At 33.5% G+C, this 17379-nt stretch overlaps 1 protein-coding gene across 2 annotated transcripts in view; it reads left to right on the top strand.

Moving 5' to 3' along the window:
- The first annotated feature begins 12 nt into the window (after positions 1-12).
- The window catches only part of stumps (DBB domain-containing protein stumps), a 125264-nt gene continuing 107897 nt past the window's right edge, over positions 13-17379 (top strand). Inside the window, exon 1 of one of the 2 annotated variants that reach the window (XM_074137060.1) lies at positions 13-146. The gene's annotated coding sequence lies outside the window, so the exon portion shown is untranslated. The remainder of the gene's footprint in view (positions 147-17379) is intronic. The other variant, XM_074137061.1, reaches the window with a different exon arrangement.

Here is a 17379-nt window from a genome sequence, read left to right as displayed (position 1 = left end):
CAAGAACCCTCTAGTAGTGTTTGCCAGTGTACCAGCCGTTCGCTTGTCTCAGTCCATTCGCTGTACAGTGTTATTGCTTTTGTACGAACTACGAGCCGTTTATTTAGGATTTTTTTTTGTTTTATATATTTTCTGTCCAATCAAACGTGAGTACTTTTCTTTTATTCAGTTATATTAATAAGTAAATAATAAATATATTTTAATTTTTATTTACTGAAGGCCAACGTAAATTCTTAGGATATCACCTTTAAGACTCACAACCCTAAAATCTTTTCAACTTTGAATGTAAGCTTGTAATTTTGTAATTAGCTAATTGAGCTAATTATATTTTTACATATTTAAGAAAACAAATTATTAACATAAAAAAAAAAAGATAGAAACTCTTAGAAAAGTAATACAGAGTAACCAAGAAACCGCAACAGCTACCTAAGCTACCCCTAAATGAACTTAAAATCATTGTTTTGTACGATTTGATCAAGAAATGAATATTTAAAATAGCCTCTTTTTATAATTTTTTTAAAAAATCATGTCTTAAGTTCCCACTTTCAGTTTCAAAAAAAACGTAACTTGTTAATTAAATGAAACATGTTGGTTCTAACCTTTTTTACCTTTCAGTAGTTAGTGGCTAAATTTAATAGCCACTATTTTACCACCCTATTCATCGTATACATTTAATACAACTAATGGATGGATTTAATAAAGACTTTGTATGTTTGTATTTCAGTTCTTATTGTAGTAATTCGGAAACATTTTAACTTGAAGTATAATGAATATGAAACACAACTGCACTTTGAAATAGGGATAATATTTCTCTGTTGGTGTTCAATATTTATGAATAATTGTATTTATAATTTTATTAACTTTTAAAAAATAATCTAAATAAGAATTCTTACTAGCAGATTTTTTATTTAATTTTTCTTTCATATTTATTTGTTTTATAATGTTTTTAATCCACCAGATTATATAATATGTATTTCGTATCTAAGATTTAGTTAACATTAGCTACTTCTTTGAAGGAATAATTTATCATTAATTAGTTCAGAAAACTTAAAAAGAAATTAAATATTCTGTATAATAAGAGAAACAATATAATAATTGTGTACAATACTGTATTTCTATTTAGAATATAGTGATCTCTTGAATATTCTCTTGGATACAATTAACAGTTTTGGAAAAAAATCAGACCATCTTTGGACCATAAAACAGAGTTATAAGCGAGATGAAAAACCACTTTCTGTAAAGTTGTCCGATATGCAGTTTCCTTGCCGACTGCAGGGAAAGTAGACCTACTAAATGACAACAAATGTATCTTAAGAAATTAAGCACATGTTTGGTATATAATTTGTAGAGTTTATTTTTAAAATTGGTTTAAAAGAGCTTCTTTTTTTTAAATAAACTTGTTTGATATTCGATTTATAGACAAATGTTACAACAGGCAAAAGATATCTTTCAGAATTTATTCAGTAGTAATTTCGTTGAAGCTTAATAGCTACAAACTTATCTCCTACCAATTCATCTGACATTAAACTTTAGCTGATTCTAAAGTACACATTTTTCATCGTACCTAAACCTCTCTGGGCGAACAGAAGTGAATTTTAAACTGATCGATTTGAGTTCAATGGGGTTCCAAACTTCTACATAAGTTTTGCAAAGCGTACAAATCACTAATTTTTAAATTTTATTAAAACATTCTACTGCTGCCCATTAGCAGCTTAATATTTGGTGAATCGAAATGAGGACATGATCCGCTGCTGGCTTTTGTTTAGTAGAACCTAGAACTTTGGCGACTATTACCAAATGTTTATTTTCAATAAATTGATGCATCTGGTCTCGCAAGTCCGGGATGTAATGGACAGTTATTTCTCTTCTGATCGCATAAATCTAATAGACAGCTATACGGAAGAAGTATTTGTGAATAACCTCGGCTGAAGTCATACCGTTCTGACAATAAGTAGGTTAGTTGATAAGACTGGGAGCTTAATTTATATTACCGTTTTTTTTAACATAGAACTAAAAATTAAAGGGAAATCCTTTCATAAAACTGAATCACCAGATGTAAACCTCAATTTGAAAGTAATGGATATTAAGGAAAATAAAAAGTTTTTTAATTTCTGTAAACAGGAAGCAAGAAATGAACAACCATTACGTTAACTCCAGAAACCGTTATCTGAACGTCCGGTTGATGCGTTGAAAGACAACCTGTAAAACAATCCAAAACAGAATTTATAGAATAATCTTTGCCAGTCGTAGCTGTCAAACTATTTCCCTTTTAGAAAATACTAGAAATCTTTTCAGAACAATTGTTATTACTCACAAAAAAATACTGAATTTCTAGTTTGCTAAGAAACCTAAAGGAAATAAGCCAAGTAATTAGGCTAGAAATGCCTCTATCCTCACATAACTTATATCTTGTCATTCTCATATTCCTCATTACGCTCACCAGTATTCATTTTTCATCCTCCTCCTGTAAAATATCTCTCATCTTATACCCTTTACTTACACTCTAACTTTCTCGTTTCTGTAATTTTGGAAATTCTTTTGGCCAGCTGTTCCATTCTAGTGATTAATTTTTAATTGTCTAATCACGTTTTTACTAGACACTGTTAACTTTTCAATTTTTCATAAATTACAGTTTGGGTTGTATAAAGAAAATTTATAATAATTTTGCCACTCTGCCTTAACAATAATTAATAAATGTATTTTGTTGATGCTGTGGTGCAGAACTTAGTTATCTTCATCTTATAATCAACGTCCTCTAAAAAAAAAAATCTTATTTATAAAGAAATCAAGCTTAAAAATATTTTCAGCAGGCCTCACAATTTAAAATTCCAGTATATCTTTTTTTTTCTTGGCATAAGCGGGAATATCTGATTAATGCAACATTAAGAACGTTAAAAGCGATCAATATTAAGCGAAAGTGAATAACCAGAAGCATGTTTAATAATTAATTATTTTCAAAATTTTCCATAGAGAATAATGGCAATTCTCCAAAAATGATTCATGTCCCTAAAATGATTTCTTTCATTAAAATTTTCCAAATAAAAGTTGTTGTAGTTATGTACAAGAATGAAAAAAACAAAAAACATAAAGAAAACATCGAAGTGCCTACTGCTTATTTTTCAGGAAAATAGGAAAAACTAGATGATTTATTCGGTTAATTATATTTATGATAAATGATAATTTATTCGAATACAATTTTCATTTATTAACACATTATATTTTAATTTATAATTATTATACTTGAAGTAAATGGGTTGTTACGACAATAAGCAGGCTGAGAGCGAACTACGCGGTGTGCGGATCGTATCTACACAGGATCAACAAAAGGTCCTCTCCTCTTAGCGTAGATTGCAATGAGGAGGAGAAGGATTTCAAACATATAATAGTGGATATGCCCACGTTATGTAGTAGAAAGGAAACGAATGTTTGACGACATATACAGGTATTTAGATGCACCATTTCGCTACGAAGACAATATTCTCCACCAACATCTATGTGCTTAAGTCTGTAGCAGAGCTAGCAATGAAATATGAATGTATTTAAAAGTTATACGAGGGTCGTTTGAACGGTCCGTGCAAAAATAAAAACTACTTAATTTTTGGGGGTAAACATTTTTTATTTTTCAACATAGTCTCCTTTTAGGCTTATAAACTTCGTCCAACGCTTCTAGTTTGTTGATCCCTTCCGAATAATAGGATTTGTCCAAGTCTGAAAAATAGCCATTCGTTTCTGCAATCACCTCCTCGTTTGAATAAAATCTTTTTCCCGCCAGCCATTTCTTCAAATTGGGGAACAAATAGTAGTCCGAGGGAGCCAAGTCTGGAGAATAGGGGGGATGTGAAACGAGTTGGAACCCTATTTCCATTAATTTTGCGACCACAACTGCTGAGGTGTGAGCTGGTGCGTTGTCGTGATGGAAAAGGACTTTTTTGTGGGCCAATCGTGGGCGTTTTTCTTGCAGCTCGGTTTTCAAACGGTCCAATAACGATGAATAATATGCACCTGTAACAGTTTTACCCGTTTCCAGATAGTCGATGAGGATTATTCCTTGCGAATCCCAAAAGACAGTCGCCATAATCTTCCCGGACGAAGGAACGGTCTTCGCCTTTTTTGGCGCAGATTCCCCCCTTGGTAACCCATTGTTTAGATTGTTCTTTGGTCTCAGGAGTGTAGTGATGTATCCATGTTTCATCCACAGTGACGAAACGACGCTTAAAGTCCTGCGGATTCTTCTGGAACAGCTGCAAACCGTCCTTGCAACACTTCACACGATTTCGTTTTTGGTCAAGCGTGAGCAATCGCGGCACCCATCTTGCGGATAGCTTTGTCATGTCCAAATGTTGATTGAAAATATTATGTACCCGTTCATTCGAGATGCCCACGGCACTAGCAATCTCACGCACCTTCACTCTTCTGTCATCCATCACCATATCATGGATTTTATCAATGATTTCTGGAGTAGTAACCTCAACAGGGCGTCCAGAACGTTCAGCGTCACTTGTGCCCATATGGCCACTTCGAAAATTTTGAAACCACTTATAAACTGTTCTAATCGAAGGTGTAGAGTCACCATAATGTTTATCAAGCTTCTCTTTAGACTCCTCAAGTGTTTTGCCTTTCATAAAGTAGTGTTTAATCAACACACGAAATTCTTTTTCGTCCATTTTTGGAAAATCACTCGACTTCCTCGATTCAAACGAATGCCAAACACAAAGAAATAGACCGATCTGGCTGAAACTTGGTGTGTGTTGTTCCAAGAGATGCTACTAACTAAACATTACCTCGATACGCGCCAGTAGTGCTATCTTTCTGACTTTGCACGGACTTTTCAAACGACCCTCGTAGAATGAATGGAAGAAAATGATTACAGAAGGATTACGTGATTTTAATTTCGGTTAAGCTGACAGGATGGCAGGAATATAGAGTACTGATCTATCCATTAGCTGTAGTTTATGTAAATAATTGTATACAGTAGAGGGATGAATGAGTGAAGCGAATGTATTTATAAGTAAGTATGGAGAGTGATTGATATTCTAGTGATAAGCACCTAGACGATACTGGCTGTATGGCGAAAGCCAATGCCAAAAAAAGAAGAAAACAAAAAAGTACTACATATCTCAGAAGACGACACCATGTCGGAATAGCAAGCATAGAATGCGTCAAGACCACATTTGACTCAAATCCTAATGTAATTATTTTTTCCAGAAATTATTTTAAACGAAGATTGAATTAATATTAGGGTTAAAAATTCTATGTAATAATATCAAATTAATAGACAATGGAATGTTTAGTTGATCAATTTTGTTGTAAGAGTATCAAGTGCTCGACAGCACTTAAATGACAAGACAAATAATATCTGGTTTCTATTTATAATCTGTTCTTTACAGTTAGCACCCAACAAAGAAACCATAAAGGTGAGATGAGACCTTATAAACTTAAAAAAAGAATTGTTACGCCACAGGGAACAATAAAAAATTTGGCGAAATAAGTACATACTAGACTGATGAATACAATTTTATTTTTACAAAAGAAAGAAAATGAGCACAATCCCTTTTTATAATAAATAAAAGGAATACCAAACTAATTATAGTAAGCTACAAAACCAAGGGGAAGAAGTAGTTTGAAGAAGAGAGAGCAAGAGTGCTTGACACTTTTGTAATCATTATAGAAGTGGAAAGAAGAATAAAGTAGGAGGAACGTCTGAAAAAAGACTTTTGGACGTTTTTACTGATGTTTGACAATCAATCCAAGATGACAATATTCAGTAAAACCTCTTCTCTTTACAAATGTTACTCCCAGGAGAATCAACAATCTAGGACGGAGAAGCTGGCGAGTTGGTTTTGGCGGGTGGGGAGTTGGTTACAAATTTAAACAATACATCGTTGTGACAACTACTGATAAAGTGTTTCCCGTAATGAAGTAAACTATCCCTCTTACTCCCTCCATCCAAGGTCCCCTACTTTCCCATTTACGGGTGTATGTCACCTTACAGTTTGAAAAACTTCCGGCCAAACTATTGCGCCGTAGCAAAAAAAAAAAAAAAATCACAAGTGGAACTTTATTTTCATTTGTTTCTTTTTTTTTTAAACTGCAAAAACTCCAATCGAGCGGCAGCAAACTGCCACCGACAGAGATTACTCATATCTCAGTTCTCTTTTTTTCACTCACAGTTCTACCATCCGACGGAATAACGTCTGTTTAATTGACTTTTGATTTAATGGCGCCATCCTTACTATCAACACTGTACCTTTTCCTTACTTCGTATTCAATGCTATTACTTAATTGACAGTCAAATTGTCTCAGTAAGAAGTCATTTTTTGTGTGTTTTTTTAGCAACTTAATAACTGCAAAGAACTTTTCATATTGGTTTCAATATTTTTTTTTTCCTTATCTGGGCAGCTCTGGCCATCGTAATAGACAACACTCTAATTCTACGGGAAAGAGAAACTAGCAGTCTTGGCTTCTTAAGACCGTACACATCCCTCAGTGATTCCTTTTATTAACAATTATTAATCGTTCATTGTAAGGAGAAAAGTTACGATGCTTACTTTCGTTAAAGTAATACTATAATTTATATTTACTTCACTTTGTAAGAAGAAAACTGGGAAACCTCACAAGTAAACGTTCATAGTAAAGTGCTATGTTACGGTGCTTTTTAAAACTTGTCGAGATCTCTGTAAACTTCATAATGACTGGTTTCTGCATGTGATCGTAGATCTAGAGCAGTATTAAAACTGTCCGGTAGGACAGTTGTATAAGGGTTGACCATCAAAAACTGCACGAAAAAGCGTAACGTTGAAAAACACCCAACTTTGACAATTTTTTTCTCTTTTTCTATAAAAGATAAAATTCCCAAATTTTCTTTAAATCTTACTCCAAACCCTCCTTCATAACTGTAATTTTTTTGCAACCACCCAGATCTAATAGGTTTCGAGAAAAAAGTTGCCGAAAATGAGCAAAAACCGCTTTTTCAAAAAATGTTCTTGTTCTTGTTCTTCTTCTTCTTGTTGTTCTTGTTGTTACCTTTTTTGTAAACAACGTAGCGCCTAAACGCGTGAACCGATTTTCATGAATGAGGTGTCATTGGATTCGGAATTTTATGTAGATGTGCCTTTTGGGGGTCTCGATCCTGTACATCGAATGGGAGAGGAGTTAGCCCCCTTAATGTAAGGCCCCCTCCAAAATTATTATTACTAATTACTCTGTAAATCTTGGCCCGATTTTGATAAAATTTGGTAGGATGATAGGGTTAGGGCTCCCCTACGTAACATTAAAGCGGCGATCAGCTCTTACACTTGTTAAGGGGAAGTATAGCAATCGTTTCAAATTATCGACACGTGAACCGACCGAAGTGTCATTCGAATCGAAATTTTGTACAGATTTGCACTTTAAAAGTCTCGACGCCGTGCCTCATAAGGAGGGGAGTTTGCCCCACCCAAATAAGGCCCTTTCTAAAACTATTATTACCAATATTTCTATAACGCTTAGTACGATTTTGATAAAATTCAGCTCGAATAAGTGGTTAAAGCTCCTCTACGTTGCTGATGCTCTTGCACCTACTAAGAGGAAGTACTGCAATCGTTTAAATAATCAATGAGTGAACCGATTTAAATCAATGAATTGTCGTTCGATTAAAAAATCTTTGCCTTTTAGGGAGAAGTACTGCAATCGTAGTTTATTTTTCTTACTCCTCTTAAAAGGAAGTACTGAAATCGCAGTTTAATTTTGATATTCACGTACAAATACCTTCCTATGCTTTTTCAAAAACATTGTTATTGGGGATGGTTTGGGGGACCGCAACTATAATCATTCTTTAAAAAGATCTCTCCAGTGGTAGTTACGGTTCCGACTTAACACCTTATCAGGTTATAATTATAGAATTGCTTATTCCAAATTTTAAAAAAATCTGTAAAGCAGATATGTAACTTTGTAAAATAGACAAAAAGGAAAATCTATCCAAAAGGTACAAAAATCTCCTTAACAAAAACTTACAGTTTAAAATGTTAAGTATAAGGGTTGATTAAACGCCAAAAGGTACACAAATCAGCAAGTACCCAACATTTCATTAATACTTCATTAATATTTAAGTAATTCTACTGCATTAATTTTCATTAATAAGTTATTTTTTAGAATTTATTAGATGTCACAGACCCTTATGCTGGCCACTTCATTTATAATATTTTTTTGTTATAATTATGATAAATCACATAAATATGTACATGCATGTTAAAGTAGAAAAATACAAAGTTAGAGTCGGCTACTGTCTTGAATTCGTCTTACCGAAATATTCGTGAGCACAAATAACACACAGTTATAACAAGTAGATTATTCAACAACAATTATTGATTTCTCGATTGTAATTTAATTTAGTCCCCCTAATTTTACTTATAGTAAAATACTGGAATAATTAGCTGCCCTAAAAATATGCATATCTTATTTACTTTATATTACATATATACAACATTGTGGGATGAATACCTACATTGAGAATGTAATTGAAGAAAACTATGTTACTTGCGATAAAGCCAGATAATTATTATAAACGTTTGACTACTTCATAAAATAACAATTACTTTAATCGAAGAATGAACTTAAACCGACGATTTTTGAAAATCATTGATGTATGTTGGTGAAGTTTCTTTTAAAAGAAAGTTTTGAATTTTTTAGCCTCATAATTTTTTTTTATTTTTTGTAACGTTTTTCTTTTTAACCTGTAATTAATAGTTTCATTATTATAGATAACTAGATATTACAGTCAATCTACAGTGCTACTTGAACATATATTTTGTAGACGAAAATGGCCAGCATAAGGGTCTGTGACATCTAATAAATTCTAAAAAATAACTTATTAATGAAAATTAATGCAGTAGAATTACTTAAATATTAATGAAGTATTAATGAAATGTTGGGTACTTGCTGATTTGTGTACCTTTTGGCGTTTAATCAACCCTTATACTTAACATTTTAAACTGTAAGTTTTTGTTAAGGATTTATAATCCACATTCCAATATTCCTGAAATATTGTATATATATATAAAAGAAAGCGGCCAGTTATTTCTCTAAAATAGCAATTAAAAAAGTACGAACAAATGTAAAACGTAAAGAAAAAGAAAAACTATTTTTATTTTCCTAAATGAATGTACTTTAATTGTAAGAACATATTTTCATATACGAGGTGTGGCTATTAAATAACGAGACTATTGCTGTAAAACATTTTATTTTAAATTTATACATATTTAGTTATTATCACCTTCAATATACACCTCTCCCCTGTCCCTACAACGCTCCATGCGAATTTACCATTGTTCGAAACAGTGCTGGAAGTCTTTTTCTGTGAGCTCCTGCATGACGCTTGCCGCTTTTACTTTCACAGCTTCAACGGACCGAGAAATCGTGTTCCTTTTAATGCAGATTTGACTTTAGGGAACAGGTAAAAGTCATATGGGGTCAGATCAGGCGAATAAGGCGGATGGCCTAAAACTGGGATGTTGTACTTGGCCTAGAAACGTCTTGACAGACAATGCAGTGTGAGCCGGCGCGTTGTCTTGATGGAGAACCCGTGACTTGTTCTTTCACAAATCGGATCGTTTTTTTTCCTTACTCTTTCACGGAGTTGAGTAAGCACCTCACGGTAGTAATGTTGATTAATTATAATCGATATTTTCATCCGTTTTTGACGTGGAAGGGCGGTCATCATCTCCGACGTCTTTTCGGCCATCTTGGAAACTCTTGAACCACTCAAAAACTTGCGCACGTGATAAACAATTCATCGCCATAAACTTCTTTTAATAAAGACCAGTTTCATGTGAAATTTCACTACAATTCGTTGCTCTACTACATGTATAGTATCATGTTTTCGGCCAAACGAAACTAACGACGGTTCCGGTCAGACAGATTTCTCTACAAACACGTGAGACGCTGCAATCGAAAGAGAAGGCTTTACGTTGCACAGCTGTCGGTCGTTAAGATTTGGCGCATGCATAGTTCTTCTGTAGCAGCATCAGTCTCGTTATTTAATAGCCCCAAACCTCGCAATTTCTGAAAGTAGAGTAATACATGTGCTTGGGGTACAAGATTTTGAATCTTATCATAAATACTGGTTTCAAAATAAATGGTAGGTCTTTGAATTTGTTTTTTAAATTTCACATTCTGTTTTTTGATAACGATTATTTTTTTAATATTGAACTGCTCCTTGATTCAAAAGCGAATTGTGGTGCTGTTAGATATCAGTGATTGCATTTAATTTGCTAGGAATCTAATTATAAAAAGACAAGTTTGAGTTTGCCTTTGAATTTAGAAAAAAAAAATCAAATAACTCAATTTATTTAAGTTCTTTCTCCATCAAAGTCTAAATAAACCATTATTCTTGAATGTGGTGAACCGCATCATATTTTTAAGAACAGGGCTTAAAGAACGCCATTCATAATTCACTCGTAGACTCTTAAGGGATGAAATTTTTTATCCTTAGACAGGCTTTTAAAAAGTATTCGGAACCATCTGATCTATCCCTTTGCATCCCTCCCAGATATAAACCAGCATCTGTGCACCATTTTAAAGTAGTTTATGGATGGTACCTGGCTGCTCTGAGGGACAGACAGAAGAAATTAGCTAGAACAATATATTTTTATAAGACTAAAGATAGAATGGTTGGAGAAAGACTTGAACGACAACTTGGAAAGAATAATGAGAAATCTCTTAAAAACAAATCCATCTCTAAATATACATAACATGTATGTCCCCCATTCATTTGAACGTATCCTTTTTTAAAAAAAGAGGAGTCTATCCGCTCTCTACCTACATCCTGAGTAAAGGATACACAATAATGTAGCACCGGATATACCGATCAAACCAAACAGTAAGCACATCGATGACATGGTCTCCTTTATCACATAATAATTCATCGCCTAAATGCCACCAATACTCTCGAGAGTTTTCCCCATTATTTTTATGTATTTATTTTCATTAAGTTATTTACAGAATATTTAAACGTACAATTATATTTAATAGTATCCATTCACAACTTTATTTAATTTATTGTGACAGTAACATTTAAAAGTCTAAATATTCGACACCCATCGAAAGTAACTCACGAATTCTCCAAAAACAAATATTTTTTGTTTTCAGCTGTAAGATAAGTAGAATATGCCCTCTTATGACAAGAAGCTGATTTATACTTAAGGGACAAACAAATTAATTTGTTATTTTTTTCATTTTTCATTTTAATTTTTTAAATTATTAAAGAACAAGAGACTCATCAATTATGGGAACAAAAAAACCTGTTACTAATGAAAAATATCATAGCATTTTCATTCACGGAAATGAATTCATTCGTAAAAAGAGATATTCAACTATAAATGAAGGAGAATTAATAGGATGAGAAATGAAAAATATAATTGTGAGCAGCAGACAGCAGCGAGCAGGTGTCTTTTTCTTTGGTTCTTCAAACTTATAATGAAATTACATCATAATATCTGTCTTAGTTTTTTTTTCTTTCTATCCCTCTCTTAATTTTATATTTGATGCAAATAAACTTAATTTATTTTTGTCGTAAATTTGGAGTTTGTGTCGACATTGATGATTGTCTTCTACTGCTGGGTAGTTTGACGCAAGGCTTTAGAGAACTAAATAAAGAAATATTCTGGCGAAACGCTATGCATTACTCTAATCTTTCTTTTCCCACATGTATATTAAATGAACTCAAAAAGATTATTTGTTACAATATTTGAATTTTCTTCATTAACATATAGCTCCCATAATAGCATTACAACAATTGCACCATTCCAGCAAATGACTGGAATACAGTACTAGCTCTCATAGCCGTCAGATTATACACCAAGAAATAGATAAAAATGTTCTTGCGCTATTTCTACTAAATATCATTTAATAGGATTAATTAGAAAACTTTTTTTTTAAATTAAAGCGAGTCAACATCTCAGGTCATTGGCGCCGGATTCTTTGTTCACTGCGGCTTCAGGGCAGTGTTCTCTCTGACAAAACTGCCTAACTCTGTCAGAGATGTTTTTATAAAAGAGAAAATCTAAGAATAGGCAGCTGTACTGGAACCCAAGATATCTGTTTGGGAGTCCAATTGCCTAATCCCTTCCCTAAACAGAAAATATTGAATATATTCAATAATGATGAAACTTATAGCCGTTATTGTAACATAAGAAAGGCAAAAATCCTAAAAGAAATATAAGTTCTATCTACAAAGTATAACCTATATAAGAAGTAGAAAATAAATAATAAGAAGAATGTAAAGTGTTTAAAATGGAAATAATGAGGATGTTGTATATTTTAGTAGACATCATTTATATAAAGATGATACCCACACCGTCACAGATTATAACTATAAATTATTCTTCATTCAAGGCCACTGGTTATTAGAGTACTATACACATTTGAATAGAAAATAAATAATTCCTGTTTAATTTTGCTAGCTTCAACACCTACAACAAAGTAAACATTCAATATATTTAGGATCTATTGTTTCAAACGGACGGCAGATAATGCTGTATATCTTGCATTCTAATCGTTCTATTTCTAGCACATAACAGATTAACGATCATGATCGCTAGCTTTTCTTTCAGTAAGTTCTTCCAGTAGAGTTGTTAACTTTTACATAAATAAATTTGGTGCTGCAGAAAAAAGTAATCTTTGGATTGGTGAACCCTCCAAAAAAAGAGAATACCAGCTGCCCACAGTTATACAGAAGCAAATAAAAAAAGAAGTATTACTCTTATTTCTAATTTTTCAGATTAGTATCTTGTATTATCATCCTTGTACTTCTAAGGACAGAAAAACGCCTAAATTTGAAACCAAAAATAAACTAAAGAATTGTTTTTACGCCGGGGCTCTGCTTCTGAGTTTCAGTTTGGCCTGAGTCTTCACTGATCAATACGTTCGAGTTGGAAATCATTCGTAGGCTATTTTACAAATAAAACTCGGGAGTCTATTTTTGAAAATTAAATTTTGACTTTCTCTTAATGCTATTAAAATGTATTGCAATCTTCCTAATCTTCTTTTTGAGTTTTAGGGGAATACAAGTAGTTCCTAAAGAAATATTTTAGCATCAAGCTATTCCTTTTTTTTTTGTCATTGGCGCCCGGCGCTATTTCTAGTTGCATTGCTGACCTCCAGACAGTGTTCTTTCGTTACAGACACCAACAGTGTGTTAACAATCTCTATTGCTTGATTTTCTTTTAAGTTTTTTCGGGAGCTTTAAATTGTAGAGGAAAAACTGAAAAATCTGAAGAATATTTAGGTATTTAAGTAAAACAAAGCAGTTTCCCCCATTTTTGAATTTACAATAAAAATCTGAATTTTTGTAGTCGAGGAGTAACATCGAGTTATGATTGCTAATTAATCTAAATAATAGCTGAAAGCGGCAAGCCTTAAGCAGAAAGAAACGGGACATTCCGCAAACATCAAAGATAACATTATATACAGCTGATCATCTCTGGCTGTGCTGGCCAATCCAGTGACTCACTTCTACGAAGATTTAACAAGCGTGTCTGTGAAGTGACACACTATTCTACAGGAAGTCTAGGTTAAACCATCTCATACTCCCTCCTCCATTTGGGCTGTGTCTAGTTTAATTCATTTCTTATGACCTTGTTATCAAACAACAAAAAACTTATCTCCCATCAACTTCCTTCCTATAGAAATTCTATTCTCTCAATGTCCAACTCAAATAATCATTACAATTTACTTAGTACTTGGTTTTTATTATATGAGGAGCCATAAACAGGAAAACATACCAATTTTAAAAAGAGTCTGGCACCAAGACTTTTCCAGACATAGATGGCCACCACCTTAACCCAGCAATCTCAAGCAGGAAAACTTGATCCAGATGATATTCTCGGACGTCATGCATCTAATCTCATGCCCTAGCCTTTGCTTTTTAGTTGCCCACCTATCGCAGATAATAGGAGTCACTGAAGATGCATGATAGCCCCATCCTGCAAAGGTACAATTCCGTGTCCCAAAAAGGATCTGGACTAACCAGGAAATAACTTCGCAATGTTCCTTCAAAACCACTAAATGTAATCCATCTCTCCCGGCTTCTTCGGCAGCAGTTAGCTCCTGAATAGCATGTTCCCTCTTTTTAACCTCTGGACCACCGAGTTCATCCCACAGTTAATAAACCATCTATATAAAGCTACTAAGAAAATTCTAAGAAAAGGCTCCAGGAGCCATTGATCTCCGTTATTGAAGGCTAAATTAAAATAATTATTCTTATGTACACGTAAATTGGTGTTTCTCTCTTAAGTGTCCCGGTAATAAGTCTTTTAAAGAAGCAGATGATGAATTGAAAACAGTATAGTTGAGAAGTTTACAGTAGTAAGTAAAGTAATGCCTACTTTTTCAGGCGGGCTTTAAGTCCAACTGTCAAATTAGGTACCGTGGACGGAGCCGACCATTAAATAAAATCCAAGGCCTAGACCGTGAATGGAACCCATTACCACAATACTTCTTAGCTTTGCGGACCTCGCCTCTAACCGCTCGAATATCGTGGCACCTAAACAGGCGAGACCTGCGAAGCTAATATGTATTGTGGTACTGGGTTCGATTCTCGGTCTTCGGCCTTGGATTTTATTTAATAGTTAATAAAAGAAGTTTACAGTTCAGTATGTTTGCTAGTCGCCTCCGTCCACGACACCTAATTGGTAGTTGGACGTTAAGCCCCGCCTGAAAAAATAGGTGATTACTTTACTTTACTTTACTCATGGCGCCTAAACAGTAATTACAATTACAGTTACAAATTATTACAACCATTAAAACTACCTGCAGGTTACGTTTCATTTGTATGATTTCTTTGAAGCTGAAAGCGAGATGAAATTAATTGTAGACTTGATTCCATGGCCATATCGTATGTATTCTATTCTCCTCTAAGAGCTTGGACCTGAAAGCGTATACAATCACAAAGTTTTATTATAGTTATTATTAAAAACAAAACAGGGAGAAGTTGAAAGTTATTCATTTCCGCTTCTTCACCCTCCATCCCCGAGTGATAATATTTCAAATAGTTTTCTACCCAGACAATGACAAAAAAAAAAAAAAAAGTGAAAAGAAATTAAAAATAATACATTAAAAAAAACATTCTCTCATTTACAGAACTGGATATTCAAACACCCATGAGTTCCGGTGTGTAATGAGTTCACTATTTTCTCTTGTCTTATAACTTATTTTTATATTTTAAAGCAAAGCGTAACATATCTTTGCTCTGTTAAAATAACTTCCGGTCCCTCTACTAAAACGGAAATCATAAATACTTCACTTAATAATAAAAGAGATAAACCAATAATGAAGATGAAACAAAAATGTAATAAACAAAAGAGATCAATATAAAGGTATTTTTTAAAGATATTTTCTTTAAGGATAAAAACAAAATGCAATCCTTTTTGAAACAACCAAACAATACCTAAAATTAAATCTGTTTGCATTGAGAATGTTTTAGGTACCGTATTCGTACATGTATGTAGGGATATTCAAGAGTGCCTGACGTGAGTTTTAGCTTCAATTCTAAAAATAGTAGAGCGATAAGTCTGTTGGTATTCACAAATAGATCGGTATAAGGATTAAAGATAGCAAACAACTTGTAGTTTTTAATATGGCTAAAACTGCTTACTTTCACTTGTATTTTTAAATGTGCAAGTGAAGTTATTTTATCGTTTTGCGGAAAACTTAAATTTTGGTTAGTCGTTCTGACTAAAATTTTTAGAGAATCAAAAACACTTGTTAGAATATTATTCCGCCAATATTATATCAACAGCAAACTATCGTTAAATAGGGAATTTTTAGTCAAATTTAATTTACCAAATATTATATAAATGAAAACTGAAGACAAAAAGTTGAGATGTATTGTGTTATAAGGGTTGATTTCTGGTCGAGGCTTTGATTTTATTTAATCGTTTATGTGAGAAATTTTGTAGCCAATTACGTTTGCCACGGCAAACGTCTGCTGAAAAAATAGGCGTTACTTTACTCACTTTTATTTTTGACTTTAAGGTCTACCACATTCTAACTGTAGGATCCATGCCCAATCAATCAAAACAGAGTATGTAACCTAGGTACGGGTGTACAATAGAACTTAACGTCAAGATACGTCAGCATACTATACATAGGTACACAATTCTCCAAACTTGAAGTTGCTATTGATCAAGACATTGTTATTATTTGAGAAACAACAAAGATTTTTCCCCACTTCTTACGATTATAAGAAAACTGGTTTAAAAAACTAGTTCATGTTTAAATTTCATGTATTTGTGTCTAGTTTAAATTCCGCTGAGTGCAACTAGGTACATACATATTTAAAAAAAATGAAAGACCGAAAGGCGAATAAAGTCAATCTCAGTTCCAATATAAAGAACTAGGGACTAAACTTCAAGATCATTATTCAATTAATGACTCATTTAACCCAATCAAAACACAAGGTCAGAATGTTATTGTACTTACTTGACCAATATTGTCGTCGATTTAGTATAAATTTTTCCTATTTGATGTCCTTAGCTAAGCAATTGAATAAACTAGTAATCATCTGATATGAGGCGCACACGAATTTAGCGTCGCAATGAGCAAGCAGACTGTTCACAATAATCTATTCCTTACTATAGTGAAATATTTATTTTATAATATATACATATTTTCCCCGGCGCATCGACCTCTACGGTCATTAGGGCCATTTATTATACTGTTATTATATTATATTGAGAATATTGTTCTGACAACTACTACATGGGTAAGAAGGACATTCCGAGACAATAAGTTGCACTCTTAAGTGCACGTAATGCTGCAGGGAATCGGTTCGCCACCCTTAAGGTAACCGTGGGTCAACCGTATGGGCCAAATTGCAAGCAGGCTATCCACTACTATCTCCACATCCCATAGAGAGATCTAGAAGAAGAGTCCCAGGGTTGTGCAGATTCTTTAATTGCACACAGGTTATTAGTTGGAACATTCGTCCATTCCAGCTGCCTCCTTTGATTTATTATGGGTTCTTTTTACAGGGCGAATTCAATGGCATGGTATATTCCTCTCCATTGAAACTGTTAGCCTGGTCGCCGCTTTTGCTGCAGAATCTTCAGCAACAAATTCTATGAAACCCAGAATGGCAAAGATCCCAAATAAATGAGACATTAGTCCCTTCCTTTTCCAACTTGTATGTATGTATGTATGTTCTAGAATAGAAGATAAAAACTGCTGTCATGTAGATGTCCAATCGAGCATTGGCCTTAATTTTAACTATCAAATACAAAAACAGTAGCTATCTAGTCAAAGTAGAAGACTATTCGCACTTTTTCCGATGGTTTTTACTTCTTATTTTTCAAATTAGATCGACCCCAGATGTACAATCTAGCATTGGCCTTAATATTAACTTCC

Source organism: Rhodnius prolixus, unplaced genomic scaffold, assembly GCF_049639745.1.
Source record: "Rhodnius prolixus isolate KJV_2025 unplaced genomic scaffold, Rpr scaffold_5, whole genome shotgun sequence".
In the NCBI taxonomy this organism is placed as follows: domain Eukaryota; kingdom Metazoa; phylum Arthropoda; class Insecta; order Hemiptera; family Reduviidae; genus Rhodnius; species Rhodnius prolixus.
This window is presented reverse-complemented; position numbering and strand designations above follow the sequence as displayed.